Source organism: Sorex araneus, chromosome 5 (assembly GCF_027595985.1).
Source record: "Sorex araneus isolate mSorAra2 chromosome 5, mSorAra2.pri, whole genome shotgun sequence".
NCBI lineage: Eukaryota > Metazoa > Chordata > Mammalia > Eulipotyphla > Soricidae > Sorex > Sorex araneus.
Window position 1 is genome coordinate 108,776,049 of NC_073306.1, and position 20,936 is coordinate 108,796,984.

Consider the following 20,936-nt stretch of genomic DNA (forward strand, 5'->3'; position numbering starts at 1 on the left):
CTTGTAAGTCTCCCTCACAACAGACTTATTAAATAGGAGCCAAGGAGATGGCTCAAGGGACTGGGTACACAGAACCAGTAAACTGTAGCGGGGGCAAGGGGTGTGGTGGGCAGTGGGAAACCTTGCCCAAAGCAAACTGTATTGCATGCTTCATGTCCATTCCCTGGGCCCCCAGGGCCCTCTGAACATCATTGGGAGCTGCCCTAGCACATGCGTAGGTATGCACACACAGACACAGAGAGAGAAGAGAGAGAGAGAGAGAGAGAGAGAGAGAGAGAGAGAGAGAGAGAGAGAGAGAGAGAATCTGATCTTCCGGGGCATTTGCCTTTCATGCGGCCGACCCGAGTTCTAATCCCAGCATCCCATATGGTCCCCTGAGCACCGCCAGGGGTAATTCCTGAGTGAAGAGCCAGGAGTAACCCCTGTGCATTGCCGGGTGTGACCCAAAAACCAAAAAAAAAAAAAATCTGATCTTCCATTAGTTAGGTTTTGGTTGTGGGGAACGCTCATCAACCCTTGTGGACTATTTCTCCTGTGCATTCTGTGTGTGGGTGGGGGGGTTACTCTTGGTGCTTCGCAGAGGACCATGGGTGTCCCCCTGATGCCCCAGGGCTTCTATATGTGAAGCATGTACACCAGCCCTTTGAACTCTTTCCTCATGTCCTGTTTGTTCTTTCATGACAGAGGTAACGTGCTGACGCCAGGTTTGAGGGGTGGCCTCTCATGCCGGCATGAACTGGTCATCATTCGTGCTGGTCATCATTCCTAAGAACCTTGAAAGGAACAAGTCTGCAATTTCTAATCTGCAAGACATGGGCAATTTCTTAGTGCCCATGTCATGTGATTATCAAACTAGATTTCTCAGCACAGCATATAGATATGTTCTTCTCATTTTTCTAGTGTTATATGTGAACCCCTAGACCTCCAGAAGAGACCATTATTCAGTCCATCACCAAACACTGGTTGTTGGCAAAATTGTGTGTCTGTGGGGCCAGAGAGTACAGTAGGTAGGGTGTTTGTCTTGCACACCCCAGCCTGGGTTCAATCCCTGGCATCCCAAATGGTACCCTGAGAATCACCAGCTGTAATTCCTGAGTATAGAGCCAGGAGTAATCCCTGAGCATCACCCTGAAGCAAAATGAAAAAGAACTGTGTGCCCAATATTATGTTAGATTGTCAAGACACAGAAGTTGGGCTGCGGGGACGTGGGAAGAGGCAGAGTGATAGTGCAGCTGGTAAGGCACTGCCTTGCACCTGGCCAATATGGGTTTGATCCCTGGCATCCCATATGGTCCCTCATACACTGCCAGGAGTGATTCCTAAGCACAGAGTCAGAAATAAGCCCTGAACAATGCCAGGTTTGACCCCAAAACCAAAAAAGAAAAGAAAAACGTTCATCCAGGGATGGAGAGATAGCTGACAACTCTTGTTTAGCAAGTGGATGCTGTCTTGATCTGGTTCAAATTCTGGCACCACATATGGTCCCTAAGCACTGCCAGGAGTAAATCCTGAGCACTGCTGGATATGGTTCAAAAGCAAAAAGGCAAAACAAAATAAAACGGAATAAAAACAAAACCAAAAGCTAGTAAAATTTGTTGATGTTATCCTATATTGGCAGCGTGATGAAGTATTGCATACAACTAGGGAGAAAACTGTTTTGTGAGAGGAGTAGGGAAATTAGGAGAAATTAGGGACTTAAGCTGAACTTTGAAATATGAGCATTTCTAGGTTGTTGCAAGAGAAAGAGTATTTTTTTAGTGTCTAAGGTGCTGAGAGATAGTACAGCAGATAGGGCACTTGCCTTGCATGTGACCAACCCAGATTCAGTCCTCAGTATCCCAAATGTTCTCTGAAACACCACCAGCAATGATTCCCTCCTGAGCTCAGAGTCAGAGTAACCCCTAAGCAACACCAGGTGTGACCGCCCCCCAAAACAGCAAAAGCCTGATTCCTGTCACTTGTCATTATAATTAGATAAAACAATGAATTAAAAATTAGATAGAGGTGGGCTGGAGAGATAGCACAGCAGTAGGACATTTGCTTTGCACATGGCTGACCCAGGTCTCAGCACCACATATGGTCCTCTGAGCCCAGCTCAGGGTAATCCCTGAGTGCATCAGAAGTAAGTCCTGAGCACTGCTGGGTGTGGTTCCCCAGAAGCAAAACAATTAGATAGAAAACTAACTTTATTTTATTCACTTATTTATATGTTTATTTTTATTTTATTTATTTAGAGCTAGGGTTTGAGCCCAGAATTTCTTACATGCAAGGCATGTGCCTTACTACTTAGCGTATATCCCTTTAATTTATTCTCTTCTTTATTCAATTGGAAGGGTTTTTTACAGTCAATAAGCATCAGATATATAATTGTAAATAAAAACTAGGTCTGTGCCTTCCATGGAGCTTTGACAGTAGTAAGAGAGACACAACTTTATCAAGTTATCACAGAGATTTGTGTAAAACTGAAACATAAGTCCTTCTCAGAGGAGAAGACTTGGTGCCTGGTGAGATAAGACCATGAAACAAGGAGAGATAGATTACGGGTGAAAGTACACTTGTTGGGGCTAGAGAGAGAGCACAGCGGGTAGGGCGTTTGCCTTGCACGCGGCCGACCCGGGTTCAAATCCCAGCATCCCATATGGTCCCCTGAACATGGCCAAGGGTAATTCCTGAGTGCAGAGCCAGGAGTAACCCCTGTGCATTGCCAGGTGTGACCCAAAAAGCAAAAAAAAAGAAAGTACACTTGTTGCATGTGGCCACTCTCAGTTTGATCCATAGCCTCACATGGTGATCCAAGCATTCCTGGATGCAACCCTCTACACACACACACACACACACACACACACACACACACACACACACTGTCACCGCCCCCCCCCCCAAAAAAAAGAGGGAGGATTGACTTAAACAAGAGGGTTAGATTAGGTTTCCTTAAGAAAGTGATGTTTTGGGGCTGGAGCAATAGCACAGTGGGTAGGGCGTTTGCCTTGCACGCGGCCGACCCGGGTTCGAATCCCAGCATCCCATATGGTCCCCTGAGCACCGCCAGGGGTAATTCCTGAGTGTAGAACCAGGAGTAACCCCGGGTGTGACCCAAAAAGCAAAAAAAAAAAAAAAAAAAGAAAGAAAGAAAGTGATGTTTTAGGGGGCCAGGAAAATAGTATGGAGATAGGACATTTGCCTTGCACTCTGCCAACCGGGGTTCAATCCCAGCATCCCATAAGGTCCTCTCAGAGCCTAGCAGGAGTTGATTCCTGCGTGCAGGGTTGAGTAATCCCTGAGAACTACTAAATGTGCCCTGACGCAAGAAGAAAGAAGAAAGAAGAAAGAAAGAAAGAAAGAAAGAAAGAAAGAAAGAAAGAAAGAAAGAAAGAAAGAAAGAAAGAAAGAAAGGCGGGGCTGGAGCAATAGCACAGCAGGTAGGGCGTTTGCCTTGCACGAGGCCGGCCCAGGTTCCAATCCCAGCATCCCATATGGTCTCCTGAGCACCGCCAGGGGTAACTCCTGAGTGCAGAGCCAGGAGTAACCCCTGTGCATCACCCGGTGTGACCCAAAAGCACACCCCTGAGCATTGCCAGGTGTGACTCAAAATTAAAAAAGCAAAAAAAACCCAAACATTTTTAAGTTACAGTGAACCACATTATTTCATATTTTATTATAGCTTCATAGTAGTTCATGGCTTATAGTCCACAATTCGTTTGCCCATTCATTTGTCATTGGAGACTTGTGATATTTTAATATCCCAACAATTGTACTAAGCGCTGCAAATATCTTTTGAATTCGTGTTTCTGTGTTTTGGGGGAAGACACTAAGGAGCATAATCAAAGGTCATATGGAAGCTCAGTTCTTACTTGTGAGGCTAAGAAAATAATCAAACCTATTTTAGCTATATTCAATTATGAAATGGAAAACAAGTTAATAAGAATGTATATTAAATCTCAACAGAAATAATATGTTTCAAAATAATTATTTTAGAGCTATAAAAAAAGCAAGCAAACAGAAAATGAAAACTGGGTTAGGTCCTGGTCCAAGGAGCAATTCCCTTCGCACATATCCAGGAATAGTCTGGAGCTCTAGTAAGTGTAGCCACAGAACAAAATACAGCATTCCAGCCTCTCCATCTTCCCTTCCCTGCTAACCGTCACCATCTGACACACTCTGTTTTGCTGATTTGTCTTCTTCACCTCCCACCCTCATTCTTTGATCAATGCCAGCTCCACAAGCTTTGCTAAGGCAGAGGGCAGAGGAATTATTTTGTTTGCTGCTATTGGCCCAGATCTTGCACATAATATTAACACAGTGATCATCAAATGAATGTAATATATTAGCATGAGCATGTGTGATTGTCCATTTATTATTATTTTTGTGTTTTGGGATGGAACTCAGGGCCTCATAATTTTAAAAACTGAATTGGTGAGATACACAATTATAGAGTTGTTCATGATTGAGTTTCAGTTATACAATATTTCAACACCCATCCATTCACCAGTGTATACACCCCCCACTCTGCCAATGTTCCCAGTTCCCCCCAACACACACACACACACACACACACACACACACACACACAGAGTTTATAGTGATGTGCTCTGCCATTGAGTCACATCCCAGACTCACTGTAACTTTTTTTTTTTTAATTTGTGGGAGCTATACTTAGAGATGCTCAGGGGTTATTCCTGTATCTGTGCTCAGGAGTTTACTGACAAAAGCCAGGAGATACATATATATATATATATATGTGTGTATGTATATGTATATATATGTATATGTATGTATACATATATGTGTATATGTATATATATATTCTTTATTTATTTCATTATGAAAATTAAGTCAAACTCTCTCATACTTTTCTCTTTTTTGGGGTTTTGGACCACACTCAGCAGTGCTCAGAGCTTACTTCTGGCTCTGAGCTCAGGGATCACTCCTGGCAGACTCAGGGGACCAGATTGCCACGGGTCAATTACCAGGGTCTGATGTGAACTGCAATGCCCTAGCCACTGTAATGTCTCTCCACTCCCTCTGCTATACTTTGCATGTAGATCCTAAAAGATACTTCCTGACATAGTATTAGAAATTGGGTTTCGGAAAAACAAACCAAGAGGAATTCATTTTTGCTCATAAGATTCATTTATGGCGCTGGAGAGATAGTACAGCAGGTAGGACATTTGCCTTGCACGCGCCTGGCCTGGGTTTGATTTCCAGTGTCCCATATGGTCTCCTGAGCACCTCCAGGAGTAATTCCTGAGTGCAAAGTCAGGAGTAACCCCTGTCCATTGATTGCCGAATGTGACCCAAAAAGAAAAAAAAAAGATTTATAATGTGGCATCTTTTTCTCCTACATATTTCCTTTTTTTTTTTTTCTTGACTTTTGAACTGCACCCAGCTGTGTTCAGGGCTTTGCACTCAGAGATCACTCTGGCAGGTTTCTGGAACCATATGTAGTTCCAGGTATTGAACTGCAGCCAGCCAACTACAAGGACAGCAGCGTACCCACTGTACTATTGCTCCTGCCCTGCAGACAATTTTATTAAGACTAAAACAGTAGGAGTCGGAGTAACAGGAGAGCAGATATGGCTAATGTATCTGCATGCCTTGCACGCACTCGACCCAGGTTCAATTCTCTGCACCACCATATAGTCCTCTGAGTCCACCAAAAGTGATCCCTGGACATAGAGCCAGGGGTAAACCCTGAGTCCTAGAGGGTGTGGTCCAATCTCCAAATTTAATCGCTGTATCAATGTATCACTGTCATCCTGTTGTTCATCAATTTGCTCGAGTGGGCACCAAGAACATCTCCATTCATCCTAACCCTGATATTTTAGCAGCCTCTCTTTACTCATCTTTCCCAACGGTGAAGGATGTCCTCTCCTAAATTAAAAAAAAAAAAAAGACTAATACTGTAGGTACTGTATCACTGTATCACTGTCATCCCACTGTTCATCGATTTACCCGTAATGTCTCTATTACACTCAGCCCTGAGATTTTAGCAGTACTGTAGGTACTATGAAACAAAAATACAGAAAGAAAAAATTATTTTACCTATTTTTTTTTGGTTTTCTGTGTCCAACTCATTGATAATTGGGAGTTACTTTTGCCTCTGTGCTCAGGAGTCACTCCTGGCAGGCTCTGGTGACAGGAAGGGGTAGGATGTGGGGTGGGACTCCATCAGCACTGTGCAAGCAAGAGCCTTACCCACTGGATTACCAATCTGGCCCCTCAAAACATTATTTTAGTCTCATTTTTCATTAATGATAAGAGAAATTCTTCTATCCATGTATTTTCTAAAGTCATGCCAAAACCACTGCCAAAAGCAGAGGTACAAGCACTAGAATCCTCTGTTATAGTGACATGTAAATAAAAAAATTTTTTTAAATACCAACTAGGATTATGGGACGCACATACAGAGGTACTCAGGGCTTAATCCAGGCTTTGCTGTCAGGAATCACTCCTGTCAGGGCTCAGGGGATCATAGGGGTGCCCGGATGGAATTTGTGAAGACTGAATGCAAGGTAAGTGCCCTACCTGCTGTACTGTCTTGCAGAACCCCAAATAAATTTTTTTTAATGGTGGACAGGGAGGGGGGTCACACTCAGCAGTGCTGAGAGTTTACCTCCAACTGTGCTCAGGGATCACTCCTGGTGGGCTAGGAGTGAACCCGCAGTGGCCAAGAGCAAGGCAAGAGAGCCTTGCCTGCAGTGTAGTCTCTCTAGCCAAGATATTACAACAGGGCTGGAGCAGGTAGGGCCTTTGCTTTGCATGCGGCCGACCTGGTTCAATTCCCAGCATCCCATATGGTCCCCCAAGCACCGCCAGGAATGATTCCTGAGTGCAGAGCCAGGAGTAACCCCTGAGCATCGCTGGATATGACCCAAAAGCAAAAAAAAAAAAAAAAGAGAGAGAGATATTATAACAGTATCTCTTCCAAGATTTTTTTTTTTTTTTGGTTTTTGGGTCACACCCCGCGATGCACAGGGGTTACTCCTGGCTCTTCACTCAGGAATTACCCCTGGCGGTGCTCGGGGGACCATATGGGATGCTGGGAACTGAACCCAGGTCGCCAGGGTGCAAGGCAAACGCCCTACCCGCTGTGCTATCGCTCTAGCCCCTACCAAGATATTTTTAAAAAGTCAAAACCGTCGGGGCTGGAGCTATAGCACAGCGGGTAGGGCGTTTGCCTTGCACCCGGGCGACCCGGGTTCAGTTCCCAGCATTCCATATGGTCCCCCGAGCACCGCCAGGGGTAATTCCTGAGTGCAAAACCAGGAGGTAACTCCTGTGCATGGCCAGGTGTGACCCAAAAAGAAATATATAACAAAAAAAAATTAAAAAGTCAAAACCAAAAGCCAAAAAAGCCCTAAAAACACTTTTTTTGGGGGGGGCAGACATTAGGTCTTCTTTGTTGTTGTTTTTATTTTTGTTTGTTTTGATCTCCAGCATTGTGCGTTGCTTCAGGCAAAAGGCAAATTTTATTCTTTTCTGTAGATGTGAATACTACCTCAAACATAAATTTAAATGAAACAAATGAAGGGCTGACAGTTTAGAAATCTCTCTGAAAAGAACTAAATGGTTACCCTTGTTAAAGGAAGCATAACAAAGAATAAAGATTGTGTGGTAATGGGGGTAGGACAGTGTGGAGGTGTGGAAGACTATGTATAATAGAATGAATCTTTCCACTCGGTTGAAGTTTGACCCGGGAGAATGAGTGTTTTCCAAACAGTATTTGCCTACCCACTGAGACCTGATTAAAAGGTCTGGATTCTGGGGCAGGGATGTGGCTCAATGGTAGAACCCATTGATTTGCATTTGAGTCCCCAGGTTTGATTTCTAATATTGAGGGGGTGGAAACATATTTAAAAAAATTTTAAAAAGGTCCTGAGGGCTAGTACCAAGGGCACAGTGGATGCCCACGTTTGTTCGTTCTTAAGCATCTCATGTGATCCCTAGAGCCCTCCAGCACTAATCTCAGAGCATTGGCCTGTATGGCCCCCTCTGCCCCCCGCCCAAGTTAAATAGAAATATCCTTTTCCGTGTAATGACTCAGAGTTGGAAGAAAATACAGCCATATAACACTTAGGGAGGAATCAAGATATTCAGTGTCTTAATTTTGCCTGAACACCACTCTTTACCTTTTCTAAAGATAAAAACTTAAATTTTTTACATTTTTTGCTTTTGGGTTGCCCCTGGCTCTGACTGGAAGCTTACTCCTGGCTCTGCATTCTGGGCTCTCTCCAGGCGGAGTTCCTAGGACCATAAGGGGTACTGGAGAACGAACCAGAGTCCGCTGTGTGCAAGGAAAGTGCCCTACCCACTGTATTATCGCTCCAATCCTAAAGATAAAAATTTTCTGTGCTCTTCTTTTTTCCTAAGGTGAGCATACTAGGTGTTACAGGTTCAAGTAACTAACACAAGTTAGTTAAAAAACAACAAAAGAAAACCTAACAAGGGTGAACTTTAAAAAAAAAAAGGATCATTTTTATATCAAGAACTGAGTCAAGGGGCTGGAGTGATAGCACAGCGGGTAGGACCTGAGTTCGATTCCCGGCATCCCATATGGTCCCCTGAACGTGGCCAGGAGTAATTCCTGAGTGCATGAGCTGGGAGTAACCCCTGTGCATCGCCAGGTGTGATCCTAAAAGCAAAAAAAAAAAAAAAAGAACCGAGTCAAGGGTGCACAAGAGCATTGAAGCATCTCCTCTCTCTTTGCGGTATTGAGGGACGCTTTTTTTTTTCTCTCCAGGTCTAGCTACTGACAATGCTGTCACATGTGACTAGACATCCCATTTACATCTCTACAACATTAAGTTTAGACACACACATCCCCCCCAAACACACACATAAAAAAACCATTTTTTTCTCTCAGCCCAAGAGTTCTTTAGAAAACAAGATAACAAGAAAATCTTGACACCTCTCTTCTCTCCAACACTCAAAGCTTAATAACAACGACCAAAAAAAAAAAAAAAAATCCCCCAAATCAAGCAAACCAAAAAAGGATGTAGGGTGGGGGGTGCGAGGAGGGCCAAGGGGAAGAGGAGGGGTCGAGGGGAGTCCCGCTCCTGATTGGGGGAATCCAGCTCGCGTTTTGCCTGTCGCCCCGTGGTGCAGGGTCCAGCCGAGGCAAAGCCCCATATCCACTCCCCGAGGTCGGTCCCAGGGAGCCTGCTGCTCCGGGGGGCTGACCTGGCGGCCGGGGGCTGCGCTCTCCGCTCGGGCGCCGCTTTGTGCGCGCAGCCGCTGGGTCGTCCGCGCGCGGGACTGTCCCCCTAGGACGCCCCCTGCACCGCCCAGCCATGCAGCAGTACCTGCCTCTGTGCCGCGGACCTCTGCCAGGCAGCCGCCCACCCCGGGGGCTCGGGCCCTGACCGTGTCCGGAGCTGGTAGGTGCCCTCGGAGGGCCCGTGCTGGGGCCGGGGCCCCGGAGTTGCGGGGCTGAGCGCGAGTTGGAAACTTTGGTGCGTGCTTGGAGCCGAGGGGGCCCGCGCTGCGTTCGGATCCCCGCTCCGCCCGCTCTGAGTTGGGGCCGTGGCAGGGGGCAGGGATGCGGGGACCCGCACCGAGGGGCCTCCAAGGGGCTGCTCGACCCGAGCGGGACCCGGGCGAGGGCTCGGCGTGCGCGGGTCCTCCCGGGCCGCGGGGGAGGGCTGGCTCCCCGCCGTGACTCCCCAGTCCGGGCCCTCGGGGCGCTTTTGTTGCGGGTGCTAAACAATGCCCCCTGCCACGACGCGGCCTTTGGTGTCCTTCCCCTCCAGCGGGGGGCCCGACGGTGGCGCGGCCGTGGGGGGCAGCGGGTGACCCCCGCCTTGACCCGGGCTCTCCTGGATGCCGGGCTGGGGAGGACCAAGGTGTCCCAAGGACCAGCCTCGCTGCTGCGGGCGACAGGCGCACCTCGGGGTGAGCGCGAGTGGGCGCAAGTTTTGGGTGGGGGACCTTAGCCGCCCCGCGCCCTGGTGTAACCCCCAACGAGTTCCCTCCCTCCCCCGGTGCCCCTTAGCGGTCTGGCTGTTGGGGGGACGCATCTTGGAGCCGGTCCCCCCCCTCACGTGCGGCCCCCCCCCCGCCTACTCCGGGCGGGGGCTTCGGGGTCGGCACCTTGGGAGCGAGGGGAGCTTGAGGCGCCTTGCCCGAGGGTGACGTGGAGGTAGAGCGATGGGGGGAAGAGGAGGGACTAGGGGTCTGGGTTCGGGTTGTCAAGACCGCGTTGAAAGCAGCTCGGCGCCCCGGGAGCCGCGGAGCCGCACGTGGGGGGGGGGGGGGCGCTCGGGGCCGGAGCGGGCGGCCGGGTGGCCGGGTGGCGCTTCACGTGCGGGCGAGGGACCCCGCCGCATCCTTCTCTCCTCCCTCCTCACCTCTCCCTCCCTCCCCTTCTCACCCCCACCTCCGGATCCCTTGGCGCCGGGGGGCCGACGGCCCCGAGCCGATTTCTGCGGGAAGGTGCTGGCCCGCCCCGGGAACTTTTGCACGTGAACTGAAAACCCAAAGAGGGCATTTCCGACCCCAATAAAAATTAAAGTGTCCTCCCGGGTACTGGCTTTGCTTGAACTGCGGGAGTCCTTCCTTCCCCCATCCCCAGCACGTCCTCTTCCCAAACGAACCATCTTCCTTTAGGTGACCCCACCCCACCCCCGCCCACTCCTTGCACTCCCCGGCTGAAAAAAAAAAAAAGCTGCAGAGTACCTCACTGTTCGGCGGTGTTTCGGAAGCCTTGTTTGAGGAGTGCCTCGGGACTTGGAGGGAAGCGAAGATTAGGTGCAAAGCCTCCAGCCGGCGGGGTGGCCTGCGCGGTGCCCGGGAAGGGCTTGAAGGGCCGCCCCCTCCGTCGAACCCGAATCCCAATGCGAGCCCCTTCCCCCTCCTAACAACCTAATAAATTAAAACATTGACTCTTCCTTAGGCCTCAGAAATGCCAAAAAATGAGCATGGCAAAGGATCGCCAGTTTTGACAGAATTATTTAGGGCGTTTTAGGAATTTATGACTGGGATTAAACAAGGAAGGTCAGGTAGCTAGGTGGGTGCACAAATTAGGAACTGTTTTAGGGAACGCAAAGACTCGGGTCACGTCGCCTTGAGTGGGTTTCCACACTTTGTGGGTTTTCATTACTAGTCTCTTTCCTCCTCTTAATTAGGCCGGTTGTCAACCTCTGACAAGTCTTTAAAACCCGGTTAGGATTTCAATGAAACTTCGGCGTTGAGATAGGCCGAACATATAGGGTACCTTCGAGACTGAGTGGCTCTTCACTCCGGAGACCCCCACTTACCATTTTAATGACTTAACTAGCTCTGGTATTTCAGAATTGATAGCTCCGAGGTTTGGGTCACCTCTGTCCCTGCCCTTTGTCTCTCTTCCTCCTTAAATCTTCTTTATCTGGTTTGTTCCTCCCCTCCCCCCCCTCTGCTTTGAATTTGTATCTCCCCCCCCTCCACCCCCCCACGCACACTTAAATTTCTTCCACCCCACCCCAGTCTGCTATCTTCAGCGTTTGATCCCTGTTTTCTTAAGCATTATGCTTGTAAATTTCTTCCTCCTGATTGGTCTTGCCTCTTTATTATTATTATTTTGACATGTTTTCTTCTAATGCTTCTTTTATTTCTTCCCAACGTGTTTTATGCTGCTCTTGTTTTTGGATGGAACTTTTTATATCTCTATTTTAACATCTTCATACTGCTTTCTGTAACCCTTCTCCGTCTTTTTTTTTTCTTCTTTTTTTTTTCTCTCTGCAGGGCTGCAAGGATGTTTTACATATGGAAGGAGGCTTTTAACTCAGTTGCCTGGCTAGCTAGTGCGTTTTCCTGAAGTGTCTGTCCACGTGGTGAGGGCTCTCATTTCCTGTAACAGAATTACCTAGGAATGGCAGTCTTGCCTACCTCCTCTGCCTAAGAACCTGGAGGACAGGATGAACATGGAGTATGTGGACCCAGCTGGTACCTTTTGAAAAAAGACTTGTTTTTAAATTTCTGTATTACTCAGTCAAGTGCAATCATTTTGAAAATTTAAGGCACTGAGGGGTAATCATGATATAGCTGGGTAGTCATATTCTTTGCAACTAGCTCTATGAATGCAAATAACACTTTGGCTACTGCTGGTAGTGGGAAGGATTGCAATATAATTTTAAATTGACATATGGGCTGGATGGTTTTTATCAGTTCAATCACTTCCTGCCCAGGGACCTGGGGAACTCCATCCTGGACAAAATGTAAGTGGGAGGGAATTGGCTGACAATATACTGTCAATAGTGTTCTTTCTAGACAAATAACACGGCTCGGACAGTGAGATTTTTATTAAACCCTCTCTGAAAAAAAACTCCAGTAAATTCAAGTCATACTGAGGTTAAAATTAAAGTCTGACTTATTGATGATCATGGCTAGTTATTGTTATTATTATTACTATTACTATCACTATTATTATTATTATTATTATTTTGGGGCACACCTTGTGATGCTCAGTGCTTAGGGGTTGCTCTTGTCTGTGCCTGAAATGAAAAACCCTGGCCTTCAGCCTGCAAAGTATACACTTGGGCTGTTCCAGCTATCCTTCCCCGCCCCTGGTTCATTTATTTTACTTTTTTTTTGCTTTTTGGATTACACCCGGCAATGCACAGGGATTACTCCTAGCTCATGCACTCAGGAATTATTCCTGGCAGTGCTCGGGAGACCATATGGGATGCTGGGAATCAAATCTGGGTCGGCCACATGCAAGGCAAATGCCCTACCCTCTCTTATACATTTCTGTTTGTTTGTTTGTTTGTTTGTTTGGGGCCATACTCCATGGAATTTAGGAGCTACTGATGATTCTGTGCTCAGGGGCCTATATGCTGTTCCAGGGATCAATCCAGGGGCAACTTGCTTGCAAGACAAATACCTTACCCCCTAGTACTATCTAGACAAAGTTTAAATTAAATGTGATTGTGACAGGAGATAGGTTAGTGGTAGAGCACATGCCTTGCTTATGCATCCCTGGGTTCAATCTCCAAATTAGAAATAATTAGCAGATTCATGCTTGTCATCATATTTGTAACAAAATGAGGTGGGTTGTTTTTTTGTTTGTTTGTTTTTGTGGGGGAGAGGTTTGTGCATAGTCCTTACTCCTGGCTCTGTGCTCAGGGATCATAGCTGGTGGGACATGTGGCACCATCTGTAGTGGGATCAAACCCAGGTTGGCTGGCTGTGTGCTAAGCAAGTGCCCTTCCTGCTGTATCATCTCTCTGGTAAACTTGTTCTTTTGGGGGGCCACACCTGGCAGTGCTCACGACTTATGCCTGGCTCTGCAACTCAGGGATCATCCCTGGTGGAGCCCAGGGATCACAAGGGGTTCCAGGATCAGTCCCGGGTCAGCCATGGACAAGGAAAACGCCCTACTTGCTGTACTATGGCTCCGGCACCTGGCTTGTTTTTACCAATGTGGGGTACTAGGGATTGAATCTAGGTTGGCCACATGTACGGCAAATTCCCTACCTGCCGTACTCTGGCTTTGACCCCTGGAATCCTCTTAGCACTTTCTCACTCTGTTCACTGTTGGATTGGTTTGATGTTTTTGTATTTCAGACCGTGGGTTGGTGTGTATATTTCCTTGTTTGTTTGGGGGCTACATCCAGTGGTGCTCAGGGTTTTCTTTATTTTTGGGAGGTGGTCACCCTTGGTGGTGCTTGGCTCTGCACTTAGGAATCTCTCCTGACAGGTTTAGGGGGATTGAACCCGTGTAAGCCTTGTGTAAGAGGGTGCCTTACCCACTATACTACCTCTCCGGCCCCTTGGGGTTTACTCTTGGTTCTACACTCAGATATCACTTGTGACTGGGTGGAGGACCCTGTGGAATAGTGGACTGAACTTAAGTCGGCTACAGGCAAGGCAAGTGCCCCCAGATTAAAATAAATACAATAAATGTACTTATGATTTAATAACAGTAAATTTTTTAAATTATTATTATTATTTTGCTTTTTGTGTCATACCTGGCGATGCTCAGGGGTTACTCCTGCCTCTGCACTCAGGAATTACTCCTGGTGGTGCTCAGGGGACTATATGGGATGCTGGGATTCGAACCCGGGTTGGCCGCGTGCAAGACAAAGGCCCTACCCGCTGTGCTATCGCTCCAGCTCCAATAACAGTAAATGTTTGACTTTATACTTATCTTATACTTCTATATACCATGGGGGTTGGAGCGATAGCACAGGGGGTAGGGTGTTTGCCTTGCATGCGGCTGACCTGGGTTCTATTGCTCTGTCCCTCTCGGAGAGCCCGCATGGCAGAGCTTGGCAAGCTCTTCTTAGCATATTCGATATGCCTAAAACAGTAACGATAAGTCTCACAATGGAGACGTTACTGGTGCCCGCTCAAGCATATTGATGAGCAACAAGATAACCGTGATACAGTGATATACCATGGATCTCATAAAAATTTCTCAGATGTGGCCCAAAAAACCAAATAAAAAAATTCAGCAAATCTCTGAGAATAATCTTATACTCAAATTGAATCTATTTAATAGAAGGGACTGGCAGAGCTGGCAGGGAGTACAGGGACCCCCAGAACAATACTGAGGTACCACACAGAGGTTCTCAGGGCATCATGTGGTTCAGGGCTGTAATCTAGCGCTCTCTCATGCAAAGTCTGCGAAATGGGGCACAGGAGTATGGCTCTTGCCTTGCACATGGCGGCCCTGGTTCTGTCCCCAGCACCATGTATAACCCTTTGAGCACTACCAGGAGCCCAGAGCCCAGAACAGCCACTGAGCCCCACCCGCATTACTTTCTCTCACCCGCAAATCCTGCACTCTGTTCCACAGCGATCCCTGTTTTCTATATTATCTCTTTTTTACAAACAACATTTTTAATGAGTATTCCATAATTTTTTTTTTCTTTTTGGGTCACACCCAGCGATGCTCAGGGATTACTCCTGGCTTTGCACTCAGGAATTACTCCTGGCGGTGCTTGGGGGACCATATGGGATGCCGGGGATCGAACCCAGGTCGGCCGCGTGCAAGGTGAACGCCCTACCCACTGTGCTATCGCTCCGGCCCCCTATTCCATAATTTTTTAAAAAAGCTTACCAGTTCTCCCCACAGAGGTCAGCCATGGGTCAATTTAGTTCTTCGTGAAAGGTTATGTTTTATCAGTGGAGCCAAGGATGATACAATTAAGATCTTATTTTGTTTCTGATTATCTGCTGTCTGGCTGCTACCAGTCATTTCTCTCATGTGGTTGGGGTTTTCAGGGGTCATCGGCCTCTTTCATGATCTCATAAAAAGGCAGCTACCATTTAAAGAGACCACATGCCTCCCATCCTTGTTGCTCATACCTTTTCCATTTCCATTTTTTAGGAGATAAGGCTTGAATTGTAAATAGTATCTTAATTACAAGTCTGAATTTCTAAAGCATTTCTTTTTTTTTTTTTTTGCTTTTTGGGTCACACCTGGCAATGCACAGGGATTACTCCTGGCTCTGCACTCAGGAATTACCCCTGGCCGTGCTCAGGGGACCATATGGGATGCTGGGATTTGAACCCGGGTCGGCCGCGTGCAAGGCAAACGCCCTACCCGCTGTGCTATATCTCCAGCCCCTCTAAAGCATTTCAATTAAAAATTATAAAAGAGAATAGAAGAGACACACCAATTTTAAAGCTACTTTCAAAACTAGATCCCAGTACACCCTTTGGCATATCCAGATTACTTTCCCTCATATGTGAATTTTAATTTTCATGGGTGATTGCAATAGCTAGATTATATGCCCCGAATAATTTTTTGGCATTGTAATCTTGATATGAGAAATGAAGCATGTATATTACTGATATTATTGATTTTTTTCAAGAATGGAATGTACTTTTTTTTTTGGTTTGTTTTTTATCTGAAAAGTATCCTGATATAGAGTGGCAATTTGCCAGAGGTTGGAATTAAAGTCTTTTGTTTTCTAAAAAATGTTGATAAAACAAGCAGTAGTTTTTGGAGAGATTATGTTACTGTTCTACAACCAAAGAGAGTAAAAGCCGAAACATTTTCCCCCTTTGGAAAGACAAAAAAGGACTATATTTAGGTGTAAGACTTACAGTATTTATTAAAAATTTAAAAAATTTTTTGTTAGTTTGTCAAAAGTTGCGGTGCTTGGGGCTTACTTATTACTCAGGAATCATTTCTGGTGGTGCTTGGCAGTGCTCAGTGGACCATATGGAATGTCAGGGATCAAACCCCAGTCTGCCATGTGCAAGCAGGTTACCTAGTCACTGTATTTTGCACAGATTTATTGAAATGTTTTTTTTTTGTTTTTGGATCACACCCAGTGATGCTCAGGGGTTACTCCTGGTTCTGCACTCCGGAATTACTCCTGGCATGGGATGCTGGGGATCAAACCCGGGTCGGTCATGTGCAAGGCAAACGCCCTACCCGCTGTGCTATAGCTCCAGCCCCAAATGTTCTTTTCTTAAGGCGAATGCTATCACTTGTCTTTTTTCCCTTTTTCTTTCTTTTTCGGGCATCATCCAGCTATGCTCAGAGTTTACTCCTTACTCTGTACTCAGGGATCACTCCTGACAGGATCATATATGGTGTCAGGGAACAAACCTGGGTCAACCACATGCAGGATAGACTCCTTACTTCCTGTACCATCACTCCAGCCCCATTATTTAAATTATTTATTAATTTAGAAAGTCTTCTTTTTTTCTGGGCCACATTGATGGTGTTCAGGAAGGATACCGTATGGTACCAGGGATCAACCTGGGCCTACTGCATATAGGACACACACTCAGCCTGTTGTTTTGTTTCTGGTCCATAAAAAGTCTTTCCTAAAGGCTTAATTCTCTGGGGGGATCTTGGTGCTAGTTGAGGGGTTTGGGTGCCAGTGGTCATATACCTGACCTGGGTCCCATCTCTGACATTACATGGCCCCCAAGTGCTGTTGTGTGTGGCTGTGGGGGCCTCCAGTACCTTGGGGCTCCCCAGTACGTTGGAGCAAGCAGCACATTTCCTCTGGCTCTGCACTGATTTGCTCACTGTATTGGCTGAGAATCACTGAAAGTGGCCCCAGGCTCTCTGCGCCCTTTAGGACACCCTTTATTCCCCAAAAGAAAAATAACTACACAATTCACTCTGGTGGTTTGGAATCTTTTATCAGAGCGTGTGGTCTACTGGGTGGGAAAAAAATAGTAAAAATCTAGGTTTTTAGTTGTATCTTGCTTTGAATAATATGGCAGACTGAGGGTTAATAAAAACTTTTTTTTTTTTAAACTCTTTTCTTTGGGTTTTTTTTTTTTTTTTTTTTTGGTGGGGCACTGGGCCTTGGACGATCATGATTGTCTTAGTACATATATGGCTCAGGTGTTAAGCTCATAAACTCTTGCTCAAGGCACTTCCTAACCCATCTTCTGGACACTTTTTTGGGGGAATCTTTTAACTATCTTTCTGCCCTCAACAGCTGGTTGCAACCTACGACATCATGTTTTGAACCTCTGAACTTACTCTTGCCAGTCAAGTGCTTTAAATGCTGAGCCATTTTCTGGGCCCTACCATCTCTCTTTTGTATTTGGAAGTTATAAATGGCATTTTATTTATTTGTTTATGCCTTTGGTCCATGTCAGTCACTCAGGGTTTATGCCTGGCTCATATTTTGCTCAGGGATCAATCCTGGCTGGATCACTCCTGGCTGGGCTCAGGAGACCATAGCGGGGGTGACCGAATGCAGGGCAAGTGCCCTACCCACACTGTACTATTGCTCCAGCCTATAAAAAACATTTTTTAAAACTTCTACTGGGAGCAGTAGTGGATAGGGCTTTTGCCTTTCATGTGGCCAGTTCTGGGTTCATTCCTAGAACCCAATATGATCGGACCAGGGTTGTAATTGAACTCAGATTGGCTGTGTGTATGACAATCACCCTGTCTGCCGTACTGTTGCTCTGGCCCATTCCTCACTGACTTTGGAAAAAAACGCTTTATTTTTGTTTATTTAGTTTTGGTTTGGGGATCATACCCAACCAAGCTCAGGGAGGGTTACTCCTGGCTCTGCACTCAGAAATTATTCCTGGCAGTGCTCAGAGAGCCATATGGGATGCCTTACACTCTGGATGTGGCTTTGGCACAAGTGATGCTCGTGATGAACATTCTGGTTAGGATGCTCATGGAGGCTGCGCTGGCTGCAGTGTTTGGTCTCTGTTACTGACAGTGCTCAGTGGGTCATGAGTGAGGGGATGCTGAGGGTGTTGTGAACCTCCCAGGACTCCTCAGTGTGTGGGGGTACTAATAGGGACCTATTCACCATCATCACCTTTGCAAGTCAGGTGCTTTCCGCCACTAACCAGTTTCTGTTACCATACTCTTGACTCTGATCTTTAATGAGTCTAATAATATTAATTTTATTATTAGTGATTTATTTTTGGTGGGGGGGTGGGCTGTTGGGTCATACCTGGCAATGCTTGTGGTTACTTTTGGCTCTTCACTTAGGAACTATCCCTGGTGGGGCACAAGGGTCCATGTGGGATGCTGGGGATCAAACCCGTATCAGTTGCATGCAAGGCAAGCGCCCTACCTGCTGCACTATCACTCCACCCCTTTATGGTGGTTTTTTTTTTTTTTTCCATTTGGGACTTACTGGCTCTGCTACAACCAAGTACCCACTGCACTATCGCTCTGGTCCCCCTCTTTTTTAAAGTTTTAAAAAACTTTTTGTTGTAGGTAATGTGACATTTTTACAATTGTGTTAATATTTATGATCTTGATGTACAGTTACTGTCCCTCTATTTTAGTCTACTTTTTTTTATTAAGCAAGATTTTTTTTTAAAGTTTTTTATTAGTGAATCACATGAGCTACAGTTACAGACTTACAAACTTTTGTGCTTGCATTTCAGTCATACAGTGGTCAAGTACCCATCCCTCCACCGGTGCCCATTTTCCACCACCAATGGTCCCAGCATACCACCCACCATCCCCAACCCATCCTCCCCCTACCCCACCCGGCCTCTGTTTCAGGTCATTCCCTTTTGCTTGCTCTCTCTCTCTCTCTCTCTCTCTCTCTCTCTCTCTCTCTCTCTCTCTCTCTCTCTCTCTCTCTCTCTCTCTCTCTCTCCTTTTGGGTGTTGTGTTTTAAGCAAGACATTTTTTATTGAGGGCTGGAGCGAAAGCACAGCTGGTAGGGCATTTGCCTTGCACGTGGCTGACCCAGGTTCGAGTCCTCCGCCCCTCTCAGAGAGCCTGGCAAGCTACCCGTGGCATGCAAAAACAGTAACAATAAGTCTCACAATGGAGACGTTACTGGTTCCTGCTTGAGCTAATCGATGAGCAATGGGGTGACAGTGACAGTTTTTAATTGAAAAGAAAGAGTTAGGGAGAAGAGCCTATTTGTGAGAACACAGACTACTCTAGAGTGGGAAAAGCAAGTGAAGAAACTGACAAATGAGTGAGATGCCTGTTCAAGGGAGAACAGGGGCTTTAAAAACAAGTCTATTTTAGGCTACTTTTGTGTTCATGTGAAAAATTCAAATTTTGTGTTTTTTTTTCTTTTTCAAAGTGAAGAAATTTTATTAAAAGGAGGAGAGAGCAGGGCTGAAGAAATAGTACAGTGGGTCGGGCATGCTGCTGACCTGAGTTCAGTTCCCAGCACCTCATATAGTCCCCCAAGCCCTGCCAGGAGTGATCCCTAAACACAGCCAGAAGTCAGTTTTCAGCTCCTCTGGGTATGGCATTTTTTTTTCCTTTTTGGGTCACACCCGGCCATGCACAGGGGTTACTCCTGGCTCTACACTCAGGAATTACTCCTGGCGGTGCTCAGGGGACCATATGGGATGCTGGGATTCGAACCCAGGTCAGCTGCATGCAAGGCAAACACCCTACCTGCTGTGCTATCACTCTAGCCCCCGTGTATGGCATTTTTAAAAAAAGGGTGGGGAAAGAGTGAGGAAAAGAATGAAGTTAGCTAGTACGGCGGGTAAAGCACTTGTCTTGAACACAGCTAACCTCAGCTCTGCCAGGAGTATGCCCCAAGCACAGCCTGCTATGGTCAAAAAACCCAAAAAAATTGAGGAAGAAAAAAGTCAGCATGTTCAAGAGACTGTGCCAGATTTACCCAGAGAGAAGAGAAAGTTATATGAAGTAAAAAGGAATTATATACCTCCAACTAGGATGTGGGTGATTTCAAAATGGAATGAGCCTCAAATTCTGTGCATTGTTCATTGGAATATGGCATTAATATGATCTGATCAGAAGTGGTAGAGTATCGGGGCTGGAGCGTTTGCCTTGCACGCGGGGTAGGGTGTTTGCCTTGCACGCGGCCGACCCGAGTTCGAATCCCAGCATCCCATATGGTCCCCTGAGCACCGCCAGGGGTAATTCTTGAGTGCAGAGCCAGGAGTAACCCCTGTGCATCGCCAGGTGTGACCCAAAAAGCAAAAAAAAAAAAAAAAAAGAAGTGGTAGAGTATTTTAGAGTATGAGCCTCTTTACCAGGTTTACTTTCAAAGAGACGATACTCTGCCTGCCTGCTGATATGCCTAGGAAAGAGATTGAGAGATAAAAGGTGTGGGGCTGGAGCGATAGTACAGCAGGTAGGGTGTTTGCCTTGCGTGCGGCCGACCTGGATTCAATCCCCAGCATCCCATATGGTCCCCTGAGCAACACCAGGAGTAATTCCTGAGCACAGAGCCAGCAGTAACCCCTGAGCATCACTAGGTGTGACCCAAAAAGCTTAAAAAAAAGAGAGAGAGAAAGAGAGATAATAGGTGTGGGGGCACCCAGCACTGTTCAGAGGCTTGTTCTTTCTCTGTGCTCAGAAATGAGCATATGCAGTGCTGGGCTTAGCATAGGCAAGGTAAGCACCTGCCTCCTGTACCACACGACCTAAATGTTAAAATATTCAAATTTATGCAGATTTTGACATTGACCTTAAAATACATGTAATTACAATAATGTTAGTTAATGATGTAAAGAATCTTGTAAAGGACTCTCCTCCCCACCCCACCCCCACTTATTTCTAA